Source organism: Lissotriton vulgaris, chromosome 1_1 (assembly GCF_964263255.1).
Source record: "Lissotriton vulgaris chromosome 1_1, aLisVul1.2, whole genome shotgun sequence".
Lineage (NCBI taxonomy): Eukaryota > Metazoa > Chordata > Amphibia > Caudata > Salamandridae > Lissotriton > Lissotriton vulgaris.
The window spans coordinates 1,369,919,034-1,369,934,792 of record NC_141685.1 but is presented as its reverse complement, the minus strand read 5'-3'; the positions used below and the strand labels follow the sequence as shown (position 1 = coordinate 1,369,934,792).

General features: G+C 44.2%; 5 non-coding genes across 5 annotated transcripts; all 5 read left to right on the top strand.

Annotated features, from left to right (window-relative positions):
- Positions 1 to 2,823: 2,823 nt before the first annotated feature.
- TRNAH-GUG (transfer RNA histidin (anticodon GUG)) lies at positions 2,824 to 2,895 on the top strand. Its single transcript has one exon. It is a non-coding gene; the product is annotated as a tRNA-His (tRNA).
- Positions 2,896 to 7,336: 4,441 nt separating this feature from the next.
- Positions 7,337 to 7,418, top strand: TRNAS-AGA (transfer RNA serine (anticodon AGA)). Its single transcript has one exon. It is a non-coding gene; the product is annotated as a tRNA-Ser (tRNA).
- Positions 7,419 to 8,706: 1,288 nt separating this feature from the next.
- On the top strand, positions 8,707 to 8,778 carry TRNAH-GUG (transfer RNA histidin (anticodon GUG)). Its single transcript has one exon. It is a non-coding gene; the product is annotated as a tRNA-His (tRNA).
- Positions 8,779 to 10,264: 1,486 nt separating this feature from the next.
- Positions 10,265 to 10,346, top strand: TRNAS-AGA (transfer RNA serine (anticodon AGA)). Its single transcript has one exon. It is a non-coding gene; the product is annotated as a tRNA-Ser (tRNA).
- A 1,278-nt stretch (positions 10,347 to 11,624) lies between these two features.
- On the top strand, positions 11,625 to 11,696 carry TRNAH-GUG (transfer RNA histidin (anticodon GUG)). Its single transcript has one exon. It is a non-coding gene; the product is annotated as a tRNA-His (tRNA).
- Positions 11,697 to 15,759: the final 4,063 nt, after the last annotated feature.

Sequence of the window (15,759 nt, the reverse complement as noted above, 5' to 3'; positions counted from 1 at the left end):
ATAGAATCGTTAGATTACTTCTGGGAGACCCAGGGGACTCGGGTGCAGTGTGTGCACTCTCACGCGAGATGCGGGACAAAGTCTATGGTAGCTAGAAATTGCAAAGTTAGTGTTCTCGGGCGAACCCGACCTGGTAGGGAGAAAACGAAAGTAGATTCTGACCCTTGGATAGTGAGGCTATGCTGGGGCACCGAAATGCCAAAGTTACCTAGCCCAGGGGCTGCAGCTGCATAGGACTCAAAAGACGTCGGGAATCCTCGTTGACGGACCAGGAGCCTGGAAGAAAGAAGTTGCTGGCAGGCGACCAGTGAAGAAAGTTCGGTGGATCCAAGCCTGGATCGATGGAAGATGACACCTGAAAGCAGAGGGGACCAAGTTCGAGACTACTAGCCAGTAGTCAGTGGGCACCAGGAGGGCACCGGATGGTAGCCACCTCGATTAGGTGAGTGGGTGACGCTGTGCTCGAAGATCTCACGGACCAGGAGGTGTTGTCGGCGACCAGGAAGGAGGATCGAGCTGTCCCACGAAGATAGAAGCTGTCGGCGTCGCTGGACCCAGGATTGGGCAACAAAGCCTTGGCAAATTCAAGCCCACGTGGTGGACCTAAAATGGCGTCTGGAGTGGACCAGGAGGGTCCGGGGTGCCTCTCTTCAAGAAGGAAGCAAGGGCCAGTCTGGAGCAACCAGACCAGCAGCAGTGATGTCGTCGGGCGTCGTTCAGAAGGCCATAAGCCAGCCGGCTAGTAGCCAAACAACGCGGTGCACAGCAAACAGCAGAAGAGCCCCACGCAGATCGTGGAGATGCAGGGAGGCTGACCTTGGGTGCTGGAGCTGCGCAGGGTCGGGGCTTCTCGGACCCCAAAGCACTCACCAGTGGAGGACACGGTGGGCTTGTTGTAAAGATGTCGTGCAGTCTTGGCGATCGTCGGTCCCTCGAGGTCTCGTCGCACTCACGGTTCTCAGCTTTGCTGTAGAGGTGAGTAGAGGTCAGAGGTGCCAGGGAAGCCGGGTCTCGTCGAGCTGGGTCGTCGGATTCGTGATGAAGGACTTGCAGCAGACCGCAGTGCTCTTTAGGATGGTGCCTGCGGATGCAGGGTGACTACTCCTTAGCCACAAGGGAGAATCTTAATGAGGAAATCTTGAAGTCCTTTCGCAGAAAGTCGTGTCTTGATTCCAAAGATGATCTAATTTGAACAGGGGGCCCGCTCCCATCTTTATACTAGAAAAGGGGGCTGACCCGGTGACTAGGTCCTGCCTATGGGTGGGACTAGGAGGGGGGTGGTTACACCCCTCTCCCCTGCCGGACTTCCCCAGGCCAGGGGCTGGTGTGCCCCTGGAACTGGTTCTGACTGGCCTATGCGTAGTGAGCACCGGGGTGCCACTCAGCAGTCACCTTCCTGAAAAGCCCTGCCTACCCAGGATACACAAAACCCTGTCTGGGATGGTGCTAGCACCGCCCCGGACAGGAAACCCTTTGTCCAAGCCTCCCTCGCTGGAAGGACACCCAGCAGCAGGAGGTCAGACTCGTGTCTGTGGTGGCAGCATCCATTTTGTGGAGCTGAGGCTTTAGTTAACTTTAACCGGGGTTCACAGTTACATACATGTCGTGTCCCTCTAGAAGGGTGGAATGCTAACCCCGTCGCCAGAATTGGCGAGGGGTTAGTATTCCAATTCGTATGACACCTTACTCGACATGTTTTGATAAAGCAATACCAAAGTTGGCATTTAACCGCGAGGATTATAATGCACTTAAGAGTATATGGTATGCGATATCATGGAACAGCTATTAGGACTTGGTTCCGCAAGCTGCAGACGGGCTCAGCTCATGCCAGAGCACCATCTCACACAATTCCAAGCACTCTGCCTTCAGGATTGTCAAGGCCTGCCATAGGAGTGACTGATAGGAATCTGTGTGTCCATTTTAGGGTTAGGTATAGGTATACTACACCTACAGCAAAGGGTGATTACACGACTTTGCCCCAGCTGTCATGCAGCCAGTTGTGTCAAATTTAGGAGGCCAGCCAGGGGTGGCATAATACATGCTGCAGCCCCTGGCAGCCCTGGGTACACCTATGCCCTGAGTTACAGGGTCTGATAAGGTGGCCCAGTACCAATTGGAAATGTACCTAGGGTACATGGAATCCATTTTAAAGAGAAAGCAGTAGGCCTGGGGTCCCGATTGGCAGGGTCCCAGGTCGACTATGTCCAAAACCAGCTAAAACACAGGGCAAAAAGTTGGGGGCAACCATAGTCAGGATGTACCTTCCTACAGCCCCTACGAGCCATGGTGCTTGCTTCATCATAATTAGGCATGCAGTCATTAGCCACAGCTCTGATTATGGGTCACTGAGGTCAGTTTCAATAATTCCTCAAAAACCTAACCATGCAGTCCCCCCTAACTGTGTAGTTATCTTGCTTTACTGCTGTTTGTGTGATTAGCTGGGAGGAGCTCACGGCAGCATCCTCCCAATAAAAGTGTAGATGGACCGTTCCTTAACTCTTTCTTGCTTCACATACAGATGGCTTGAGGAGGTACAGGGGAGATGCAGGTCTAATAAACAGAATAGAATATCTGCGCCAGGTGTGTTTCTCTGCATTGGTGTCCCATCACAGGCCCACCAGTGTATGTGTGATCTTTGACTCCTGCCAGTTCACAAGCAGGCGGCCAGGAAACGGTTTCAGCCTATCAACCACTGAGGAGATAAAGCCTTTGTATAAGGAATGAGGAAACAATGAACACATTCAGCCTATCACAGGAGTAGCCCTGAGTCTTCCGAATTATAATTTCTTCATGTCACTGTACGTTATTGAGCCCAAGTAGCTCGCCGTGATCGTATAGTGGTTAGTACTCTGCGTTGTGGCCGCAGCAACCTCGGTTCGAATCCGAGTCACGGCATTGTGGTTGGCAATGTCACAGCAGTTGGGTTTTTCCTTTACAGAATTCCCAAATGTACCAGTTGTTTTTGTAAAATGTCTATTAAAAACAGATCCTTTTCAATATTTCAACGATCTAACAACAAATTATTTAAACACACATGATTATAAGATGTAGGTATACTGTACTTACTGACATAAATTATCGTTCTTGAACATATTTGCGGTAAGGGGAGCGGAGCTCTCCCCCAGGCCAATCAGAATGCAGATGAATGCAGTTGCAGTTGAGTGACCTGTGTTGTGGCTGTCTACAGGGAATGCACATATGTAGCTGTCTCGCAGCCCAATCCAGACGTCAATCGAAGACAGGTTTCAATGCAAATAGAGCAGTAAGTGCAGAGAAATGCTCACTCTCTAAAAATGGCATTTATACAATAGTAAGATTAAATCCAACCTCACCAGTAGATAGGATTTATCAATAAATAAATAAAGCTTCTCCTCTCTGATATGGAATTACCCCCCAAAAAGTATAAGGGAATACCCAATGCTAACCTATGAGAGGGGCAGACCTCACAGTAGTGAAAAATGTAATAGACTGTTTGATACTACTAGGACATACAAACTACCACAGTACATGTCTTACCTTTTACTTACATAGCATGATGCCCCTAGGACTACCTAGGGCCTACCTTAGGGGTTACTGATATGTAATAAAATTGGAGTTTAAGGCTTGACAAGTAGTTTTAAATGCCAAGTCGAAGTGGCAGTACACTGCAGCACAGGCACTGCAGAAGCAGGCTTGAGACAGGTTTGAAATGCTATTTCTTTGGGCGGCACAATCAGTCCCTGGGTATATGGTATACCACTTTACAAGGGGCTTTCAAGTAAATTAAATCTGTCAGTCAGGTATACTCCAATTATACACATGATTAGGGAAGAAGCACGTGCACTTCAGCACTGATTAGTAGCGATAAAGTGATCAGAGTCCTAAGGCCAACAAAAAGATACAGCAAAATGCGGAGGTGAAAAGCAATAAGGTGGGGTTGGGACCACCTTAAGAATGCAAGGTCTAACAAAAACGAACTAAGGATAACATGAGTAAAACATCAGGTTTCTCTACAGCATTTGGTGAGACAAGTGGGCCTTCTTTTATCTTCCATAAATGCAATCCTTCCCGGACCCCTTTATTATATAGCTCTTCAAGGAAAAAATATAAAGCACTTACAAAGGAGCCTCAAATACTCAAAGATGGTAGACTTCTTTAATATGGGACATATACTAAAAGCAGCACGAAAACAGAGTGCAATAGGGTCCAAAAAACTTGAGTGACCCATGAGAGTATGCATGCAAGCCTATGGTATTCCAAACTAGAGATATACGCATGCAATTTTTGTTTTTAGGAGAGAATGTGCCTGCTGAAAAAAACATTATTTTTAAAAAGTGCATTGCAGAATATCAGGAATTTGCTGTGGGACACCTTGGAAACTTGCATACAGATTATGTGCACACACCTTGCAGTCAGTTGTTGTGGCCGAGTGGTTAAGGCGATTGACTAGAAATCCATTGGGGTCTCCCCGCGCAGGTTCGAATCCTGCCGACAACGAGAATCTTTTTAACATCGGCTACAATTTCAGAAGTTAACCTTTAGTATTTCTTCCATGTCAGTTTTATAAATAGGTGGCTTATTTTGGTGTCACTATTGCCATATCACATATTTATTATCGCTCCCCCTTTCATATCTTTGCTATAACTCTCGTCCTTCATTAGCGCTGGTGCAAACGCTTCAAATTATTATACCCTGGCTCTCTCGGTCATACCTGTGCATGCACTTGAAACTTACTTTACCAATAAAATAAGCAAATAGAGAAATAAAATAAAAGTGCTAGCTGGATTAGGCAAACACACTTCATAAAACTGCATTTTCTTTTCTCTTCTCCCCCGTGTTACAAGCTTAACTGCTCCCTGTGTAATTTCTCTTAACCTGCTGTTCCTGGAAGAGAATTTCATCTACAAGCTCTTTCTGTGTTTTTTCCTAGTCTTTTCTTTCCCTTTTCTTAGATTTGTAACTGTTCCTTTACGTGCTCTATTTAGGCGCCATTAATCTCATTTGAGCTCCTTGTACCTGCTGCTGTTTTCTCCACACCTCATACTGTCTTTTCCATCTTTCTCTCTTTCTCTGCGGTTGGTGGCTACTTTCCAAAGCGTCTGATGCCCCAATGTTCCTTCGTCTTGTTGTCAGACGTGAATTTGAAAAGCAACAAAATTAACAAGCCTTTACCACTCACACATGGCAGAAGTTTATACTTTAATTCAATGAGCTAAGAAAAGTGTGTTGTGGGGCCCCTACGAGCCATGGTGCTTGCTTCATCATAATTAGGCATGCAGTCATTAGCCACAGCTCTGATTATGGGTCACTGAGGTCAGTTTCAATAATTCCTCAAAAACCTAACCATGCAGTCCCCCCTAACGGTGTAGTTATCTTGCTTTACTGCTGTTTGTGTGATTAGCTGGGAGGAGCTCACGGCAGCATCCTCCCAATAAAAGTGTAGATGGACCGTTCCTTAACTCTTTCTTGCTTCACATACAGATGGCTTGAGGAGGTACAGGGGAGATGCAGGTCTAATAAACAGAATAGAATATCTGCGCCAGGTGTGTTTCTCTGCATTGGTGTCCCATCACAGGCCCACCAGTGTATGTGTGATCTTTGACTCCTGCCAGTTCACAAGCAGGTGGCCAGGAAACGGTTTCAGCCTATCAACCACTGAGGAGATAAAGCCTTTGTATAAGGAATGAGGAAGCAATGAACACATTCAGCCTATCACAGGAGTAGCCCTGAGTGTTCCGAATTATAATTTCTTCATGTCACTGTACGTTATTGAGCCCAAGTAGCTCGCCGTGATCGTAAAGTGGTTAGTACTCTGCGTTGTGGCCGCAGCAACCTCGGTTTGAATCCGAGTCACAGCATTGTGGTTGGCAATGTCACGGCAGTTGGGTTTTTCCTTTACAGAATTCCCAAATGTACCAGTTGTTTTTGTAAAATGTCTATTAAAAACAGATCCTTTTCAATATTTAAACGATCTAACGACAAATTATTTAAACACACATGATTATAAGATGTAGGTATACTGTACTTACTGACATAAATTATCATTCTTGAACATATTTGCGGTAAGGGGAGCAGAGCTCTACCCCAGGCCAATCAGAATGCAGATGAATGCAGTTGCAGTTGAGTGACCTGTGTTGTGGCTGCCTACAGGGAATGCACATATGTAGCTGTCTCGCAGCCCAATCCAGACGTCAATTGAAGACAGGTTTTCATGCAAATAGAGCAGTAAGTGCAGAGAAATGCTCACTCTCTAAAAATGGCATTTATACAATAGTAAGATTAAATCCAACCTCACCAGTAGATAGGATTTATCAATAAATAAATAAAGCTTCTCCTCTCTGATATGGAATTACCCCCCAAAAAGTATAAGGGAATACCCAATGCTAACCTATGAGAGGGGCAGACCTCACAGTAGTGAAAAATGTAATAGACTGTTTGATACTACTAGGACATACAAACTACCACAGTACATGTCTTACCTTTTACTTACATAGCATGATGCCCCTAGGACTACCTAGGGCCTACCTTAGGGGTTACTGATATGTAATAAAATTGGAGTTTTAGGCTTGGCAAGTAGTTTTAAATGCCAAGTCGAAGTGGCAGTACACTGCAGCACAGGCACTGCAGTAGCAGGCTTGAGACAGGTTTCAAATGCTATTTATTTGGGCGGCACAATCAGTCCCTTGGTATATGGTATACCACTTTACAAGGGGCTTTCAAGTAAATTAAATCTGTCAGTCAGGTATACTCCAATTATACACATGATTAGGGAAGAAGCACGTGCACTTCAGCACTGATTAGTAGCGATAAAGTGATCAGAGTCCTAAGGCCAACAAAAAGATACAGCAAAATGCGGAGGTGAAAAGCAATAAGGTGGGGTTGGGACCACCTTAAGAATGCAAGGTCTAACAAAAACGAACTAAGGATAACATGAGTAAAACATCAGGTTTCTCTACAGCATTTGGTGAGACAAGTGGGCCTTCTTTGATCTTCCATAAATGCAATCTTTCCCGGACCCCGTTATTATATAGCTCTTCAAGGAAAAAATATAAAGCACTTACAAAGGAGCCTCAAATACTCAAAGATGGTAGACTCCTGTAATATGGGCCATATACTAAAAGCAGCACGAAAACAGAGTGCAATAGGGTCCAAAAAACTTGAGTGACCCATGAGAATATGCATGCAAGCCTATGGTATTCCAAACTAGAGATATACGCATGCAATTTTTGTTTTTAGGAGAGAATGTGCCTGCTGAAAAAAAACTTATTTTTAAAAAGTGCATTGCAGAATATCGGGAATTTGCTGTGGGACACCTTGAAAACTTGCATACAGATTATGTGCACACGCCTTACAGTCAGTTGTTGTGGCCGAGTGGTTAAGGCGATGGACTAGAAATCCATTGGGGTCTCACCGCGCAGGTTCGAATCCTGCCGACAACGAGAATCTTTTTAACATCGGCTACAATTTCATACTTTAACCTTTAGTATTTCTTCCATGTCAGTTTTATAAATAGGTGGCTTATTTTGGTGTCACTATTGCCATATCACATATTTATTATCGCTCCCCCTTTCATATCTTTGCTATAACTCTCGTCCTTCATTAGCGCTGGTGCAAACGCTTCAAATTATTATACCCTGGCTCTCTCGGTCATACCTGTGCATGCACTTGAAGCTTACTTTACCAATAAAAGAAGCAAATAGAGAAATAAAATAAAAGTGCTAGCTGGATTAGGCAAACACACTTCATAAAACTGCATTTTCTTTTCTATTCTCCCCCGTGTTACAAGCTTAACTTCTCCCTGTGTAATTTCTCTTAACCTGCTGTTCCTGGCAGAGAATTTCATCTGCAAGCTCTTTCTGTGTTTTTCCTAGTCTTTTCTTTCCCTTTTCTTAGATTTGTAACTGTTCCTTTACGTGCTCTATTTAGGCGCCATTAATCTCATTTGAGCTCCTTGTACCTGCTGCTGTTTTCTCCACACCTCATACTGCCTTTTCCTTCTTTCTCTCTTTCTCTGCGGTTGGTGGCTACTTTCCAAAGCGTCTGATGCCCCAATGTTCCTTCATCTTGTTGTCAGACTTGAATTTGAAAAGCAACAAAATGAACAAGCCTTTACCACTCACACATGGCAGAAGTTTATACTTTAATTCAATGAGCTAAGAAAAGTGTGTTGTGGGGCCCCTACGAGCCATGGTGCTTGCTTCATCATAATTAGGCATGCAGTCATTAGCCACAGCTCTGATTATGGATCACTGAGGTCAGTTTCAATAATTCCTCAAAAACCTAACCATGCAGTCCCCCCTAACTGTGTAGTTATCTTGCTTTACTGCTGTTTGTGTGATTAGCTGGGAGGAGCTCACGGCAGCATCCTCCCAATAAAAATGTAGATGGACCGTTCCTTAACTCTTTCTTGCTTCACATACAGATGGCTTGAGGAGGTACAGGGGAGATGCAGGTCTAATAAACAGAATAGAATATCTGCGCCAGATGTGTTTCTCTGCATTGGTGTCCCATCACAGGCCCACCAGTGTATGTGTGATCTTTGACTCCTGCCAGTTCACAAGCAGGCGGCCAGGAAACGGTTTCAGCCTATCAACCACTGAGGAGATAAAGCCTTTGTATAAGGAATGAGGAAGCAATGAACACATTCAGCCTATCACAGGAGTAGCCCTGAGTGTTCCGAATTATAATTTCTTCATGTCACTGTACGCTATTGAGCCCAAGTAGCTTGCCATGATCGTATAGTGGTTAGTACTCTGCGTTGTGGCCGCAGCAACCTCGGTTCGAATCCGAGTCACGGCAATGTCACGGCAGTTGGGTTTTTCCTTTACAGAATTCCCAAATGTACCAGTTGTTTTTGTAAAATGTCTATTAAAAACAGATCCTTTTCAATATTTAAACGATCTAACAACAAATTATTTAAACACACATGATTATAAGATGTAGGTATACTGTACTTACTGACATAAATTATCGTTCTTGAACATATTTGCGGTAAGGGGAGCGGAGCTCTCCCCCAGGCCAATCAGAATGCAGATGAATGCAGTTGCAGTTGAGTGACCTGTGTTGTGGCTGTCTACAGGGAATGCACATATGTAGCTGTCTCGCAGCCCAATCCAGACGTCAATTGAAGACAGGTTTTCATGCAAATAGAGCAGTAAGTGCAGAGAAATGCTCACTCTCTAAAAATGGCATTTATACAATAGTAAGATTAAATCCAACCTCACCAGTAGATAGGATTTATCAATAAATAAATAAAGCTTCTCCTCTCTGATATGTAATTACCCCCCAAAAAGTATAAGGGAATACCCAATGCTAACCTATGAGAGGGGCAGACCTCACAGTAGTGAAAAATGTAATAGACTGTTTGTTACTACTAGGACATACAAACTACCACAGTACATGTCTTACCTTTTACTTACATAGCATGATGCCCCTAGGACTACCTAGGGCCTACCTTAGGGGTTACTGATATGTAATAAAATTGGAGTTTAAGGCTTGGCAAGTAGTGTTAAATGCCAAGTCGAAGGGGCAGTACACTGCAGCACAGGCACTGCAGTAGCAGGCTTGAGACAGGTTTGAAATGCTATTTCTTTGGGCGGCACAATCAGTCCCTGGGTATATGGTATACCACTTTACAAGGGGCTTTCAAGTAAATTAAATCTGTCAGTCAGGTATACTCCAATTATACACATGATTAGGGAAGAAGCACGTGCACTTCAGCACTGATTAGTAGCGATAAAGTGATCAGAGTCCTAAGGCCAACAAAAAGATACAGCAAAATGCGGAGGTGAAAAGCAATAAGGTGGGGTTGGGACCACCTTAAGAATGCAAGGTCTAACAAAAACGAACTAAGGATAACATGAGTAAAACATCAGGTTTCTCTACAGCATTTGGTGAGACAAGTGGGCCTTCTTTTATCTTTCATAAATGCAATCTTTCCCGGACCCCTTTATTATATAGCTTTTCAAGGAAAAAATATAAAGCTCTTACAAAGGAGCCTCAAATACTCAAAGATGGTAGACTTCTGTAATATGGGCCATATACTAAAAGCAGCACGAAAACAGAGTGCAATAGGGTACTAAAACTTGAGTGACCCATGAGAGTATGCATGCAAGCCTATGGTATTCCAAACTAGAGATATACGCATGCAATTTTTGTTTTTAGGAGAGAATGAGCGTGCTGAAAAAAACATTATTTTTAAAAAGTGCATTGCAGAATATCAGGTATTTGCTGTGGGACACCTTGAAAACTTGCATACAGATTATGTGCAAATGACTTACAGTCAGTTGTTGTGGCCGAGTGGTTAAGGCGATGGACTAGAAATCCATTGGGTTCTCCCCGCGCAGGTTCGACTCCTGCCGACAACAAGAATCTTTGTAACATCAGCTACAATTTCAGAAGTTAACCTTTAGTATTTCTTCCATGTCAGTTTTATAAATAGGTGGCTTACTTTGGTGTCACTATTGCCATATCACATATTTATTATCGCTCCCCCTTTCATATCTTTGCTATAACTCTCGTCCTTCATTAGCGCTGGTGGAAACGCTTCAAATTATTATACCCTGGCTCTCTCGATCATACCTGTGCATGCACTTGAAACTTACTTTACCAATAAAAGAAGCAAATAGAGAAATAAAATAAAAGTGCTAGCTGGATTAGGCAAACACACTTCATAAAACTGCATTTTCTTTTCTATTCTCCCCCGTGTTACAAGCTTAACTGCTCCCTGTGTAATTTCTCTTAACCTGCTGTTCCTGGAAGAGAATTTCATCTACAAGCTCTTTCTGTGTTTTTTCCTAGTCTTTTCTTAGATTTGTAACTGTTCCTTTACGTGCTCTATTTAGGTGCCATTAATCTCATTTGAGCTCCTTGTACCTGCTGCTGTTTTCTCCACACCTCATACTGCCTTTTCCCTCTTTCTCTCTTTCTCTGCGGTTGGTGGCTACTTTCCAAAGCGTCTGATGCCCCAATGTTCCTTCGTCTTGTTGTCAGACGTGAATTTGAAAAGCAACAAAATTAACAAGCCTTTACCACTCACACATGGCAGAAGTTTATACTTTAATTCAATGAGCTAAGAAAAGTGTGTTGTGGGGCCCCTACGAGCCATGGTGCTTGCTTCATCATAATTAGGCATGCAGTTATTAGCCACAGCTCTGGTTATGGGTCACTGAGGTCAGTTTCAATAATTCCTCAAAAACCTAACCATGCAGTCCCCCCTAACTGTGTAGTTATCTTGCTTTACTGCTGTTTGTGTGATTAGCTGGGAGGAGCTCACGGCAGCATCCTCCCAATAAAAGTGTAGATGGACCGTTCCTTAACTCTTTCTTGCTTCACATACAGATGGCTTGAGGAGGTACAGGGGAGATGCAGGTCTAATAAACAGAATAGAATATCTGCGCCAGGTGTGTTTCTCTGCATTGGTGTCCCATCACAGGCCCACCAGTGTATGTGTGATCTTTGACTCCTGCCAGTTCACAAGCAGGCGGCCAGGAAACGGTTTCAGCCTATCAACCACTGAGGAGATAAAGCCTTTGTATAAGGAATGAGGAAGCAATGAACACATTCAGCCTATCACAGGAGTAGCCCTGAGTGTTCCGAATTATAATTTCTTGATGTCACTGTACATTATTGTGCAAAAGTAGCTCGCCGTGATCGTATAGTGGTTAGTACTCTGCGTTGTGGCCGCAGCAACCTCGGTTCGAATCCGAGTCACGGCATTGTGGTTGGCAATGTCACGGCAGTTGGGTTTTTCCTTTACAGAATTCCCAAATGTACCAGTTGTTTTTGTAAAATGTCTATTAAAACAGATCTTTTTCAATATTTAAACGATCTAACAACAAATTATTTAAACACACATGATTATAAGATGTAGGTATACTGTACTTACTGACATAAATTATCGTTCTTGAACATATTTGCGGTAAGGGGAGCGGAGCTCTCCCCCAGGCCAATCAGAATGCAGATGAATGCAGTTGCAGTTGAGTGACATGTGTTGTGGCTGTCTACAGGGAATGCACATATGTAGCTGTCTCGCAGCCCAATCCAGACGTCAATTGAAGACAGGTTTTCATACAAATAAAGCAGTAAGTGCAGAGAAATGCTCACTCTCTAAAAATGGCATTTATACAATAGTAAGATTAAATCCAACCTCACCAGTAGATAGGATGTATCAATAAATAAATAAAGCTTCTCCTCTCTGATATGGAATTACCCTCCAAAAAGTATAAGGGAATACCCAATGCTAACCTATGAGAGGGGCAGACCTCACTGTAGTGAAAAATGTAATAGACTGTTTGATACTACTAGGACATACAAACTAACACAGTACAGGTCGTACCTTTTACTTACATAGCATGATGCCCCTAGGACTACCTAGGGCCTACCTTAGGGGTTACTGATATGTAATAAAATTGGATTTTAAGGCTTGGCAAGTAGTTTTAAATGCCAAGTCGAAGTGGCAGTACACTGCAGCACAGGCACTGCAGTAGCAGGCTTGAGACAGGTTTGAAATGCTATTTCTTTGGGCGGCACAATCAGTCCCTGGGTATATGGAATACCACTTTACAAGGGGCTTTCAAGTAAATTAAATCTGTCAGTCAGGTATACTCCAATTATACACATGATTAGGGAAGAAGCACGTGCACTTCGGTCCTGATTAGTAGCGATAAAGTGATCAGAGTCCTAAGGCCAACAAAAAGATACAGCAAAATGCGGAGGTGAAAAGCAATAAGGTGGGGTTGGGACCACCTTAAGAATGCAAGGTCTAACAACAACTGTGGTATCGGGTTCCCAAGGCCTACATGCTCCGTAGATAACCCACTTACACCAAAAGAACTGTTGGCACGGAAACTGAAAAGTACAAAGAACAAGTTTATTAAGACCCCATGGGGTGGTGGTACATTCCTACAGCACCCTTCGGTAATGCAAGAAGTATCACACCGAACATTGGTGTGATTCGTTCTTTTATACAGTTTACAGGTAATAAAAAGATAGGCGGTACAAGGTTACAGGGTTTTATGTACATATATGGTCATTTTTGGAACACAGCCAACTCATGGGAGGGGTTACAACTCCGCTGGTCAGTTTGGCGGAACATTCCTGAGGGGTGACTGGTCAGTTGGGACTGCGCATGTACAAGCTTGACCGTTACTAAAAATAGCCTGTTGCTGGGCAAACTTGAGTGGTCAGTGGTACGAACAACGGACTAAAGGGCATGCTGACCACGAGGCCGCTCATTCCCTAAAATGGCCGCCACAACGTACAAAATGGCGTTTTCTAATATGGCCAAGTTAAGGAAAATAACGTGTAGCAAAGCTAAGCGCTAACCCAGCCATCGTCAAATACGACAGACGACCCTTTTAGCGTTTAGCTGAAGCTACCTCATAGTGGACATAATCCGGGTATTCGTCCTCAATATCAATTAACATTATTTGGGCAACTTCTTTATGAAGCATCATTTCATTGCGAGCAAGAGTACGTCTGGATGGAATGCAGGCTGATAAACACATGGAACATAAGGCAGGACCACATTGTATACACAAACATACAAAGAACAATATCCCAACAATGACACATAAAATCGTTAATAGTTTCCAACCCCAAGCGGTAAACATTGACCAGAACCATCCTGAAAGAGTCAAAGTTCCATTGTCCGGGTGTATTTCAGCAGCTATTTTGTGTAACTTTGAAATAGCATCATAAACAGATGGCGAATTATCGGGCACGTACACACAACAACTACTTCCGATGATTCTACATGCCCCCCCACGGTCAGCTAGAACCACATCCAGAACCATGCGGTTCTGAAGCGTAACAATTCTAGAAATCTGGAGTTCTTCGGTAATATTCCCTAATGCAATAGCAGTATCATTGGCTACAGCCTCAACAACACGAGTCAGTCGTCGTATTTTCCGACTATTCAAAGCAGCCCCCACAAAGGAAAACAGTCCCAGATTAAAGTCCACATATTGTTGTAAGGCAGTATCGGTCTGGTCGATGTCATCCAGAACCACAGTTCATTTAACACGATTCAGTACGAAGTCGTGATAAAGCACATAATCATTGTGGTACATTGGTGGGGCAATGAATACAGGGGGCAATACAAAGGATACATAACATGTACCTAACCATCCTAAAGGGAGCTGATGATAGCCTTTAGTTCCACAAATAAAGTAGGTATTACGAGATGCCACAAACGATATGCCATTCGGGCTGTCAAATGTAAGTGTAGTGTTGCATTCACTTTTTCCAACCGGGATTGTACCTTTATTACGTATGCACAAATCAGCTTTAGTGGCAATAACATTAATAACATGTGAACTGGATACATTAATATTCCTTTGGTTGCTGTAAACACGGGGTGCAGACACATTGTCGGGGCGGTACTCTTCCCATTCAAATCGAGTACCCTCAGCTCGTGGATACCCATCCCGGTCATGGTGACAAATCTTGTTCAAACGGAAAAGCACCCCCCCCTTTCGTTGGCCATCGCAAAGTGAATAGAAGAGTGTACCAGGCATTGCAGGATCCATTATGTGAAAATGGGAGCGGGATGAGTGGAGTTCCCCCTTTCTTCTGATGACCAGGCAACATTCCACACACCCAACAGTTGGAAGTATTTGTCATGTCATGAGTATGATGCAGGATCTGAATAAAGCTATTGTTCAAATAAGTCAGTCGGTGCAGTTCTTCGTGGTAGGGCAGGGTAAAGTGAAAATGTTCAGAGGGAGCCGGGGTAGTCGGCAGCAAATGTTCACGTACAGGCACCACGAGTTCTACTACCCAGGCTATCACTGCTATCACCACAATTGTCAAGACGAATAAAATGGCACCAAGTATTCTTTTGTCTCGTGATGCAGTGGACGCCATAGTTCACAGAGTTCACAAAGTCTCAGATGTATATATATACTTAAAAAAGAAAAATACGGTGCTGAGCTCCGAGGTAGCCGTTGTTTTCTTCTCCGGGGTCAAGACGGGTGTCGCTACTCTTGGCAGAACAGATCCCCCCCCTTGAGATTCCCGGCTTCCGTTTCACAAACCCCAGAGCGGTAACCAACCAGTCTCGAAAAACAAAAATCTTCTTTCTATCTTGGCCGCAGATCGTAGCGCTGTCGTCCAGAAACAGTGTGGTCCGGGAAGGCTCCCTCGACTTCGGCCGGTGTCACAGCGGGGCTCTTTTCTTTATCCAGAATCTCCTTGTAGTCAGTCAACACAGCAGGATTCACCAGATCTGGAGAAACACGACGGCAGTGAGTTGAGTGCACCCACCGCTTTCTGTTGGTCACTCGTACAGCTGTTCGAGTTGCTAGGAGGACCTGCTCGGGGCCACGCCACCTCGGTTCCAAGCTATTCACCCTCTCAAACGACTTCACCATCACGAAGTCACCAGGACGAAGGTTGTGAGCCTCTCCATTGGAGTTGTCAGGGAGCGCTTCTCGAACCTGTTGATGAATAGAAAGCAAATCATTTGTTAATCGTGCCAAATAATCGTTCATCATTATACAAGGCACATCATGTATCAATCGCGGCTTAGGCACTCCCCAAATGTTCATAGGCCTTCCAAACACCACTTCATACGGTGTGAGGCCTGTTCGAGAGTGGGGCACTGATCTAAGAGAGAGCAATGCTAGCAGCAAAGCATCCGGCCACTTCAACGACGTAGACGCCACAATCTTAGCCAGTTTTAGTTTCAACGTGGCATTGTACCGCTCGATAAGACCTGCTGACTGAGGGTGGAACACAGCATGAAACTTCTGCTGGATCCCCAACCCCTTCAGTACA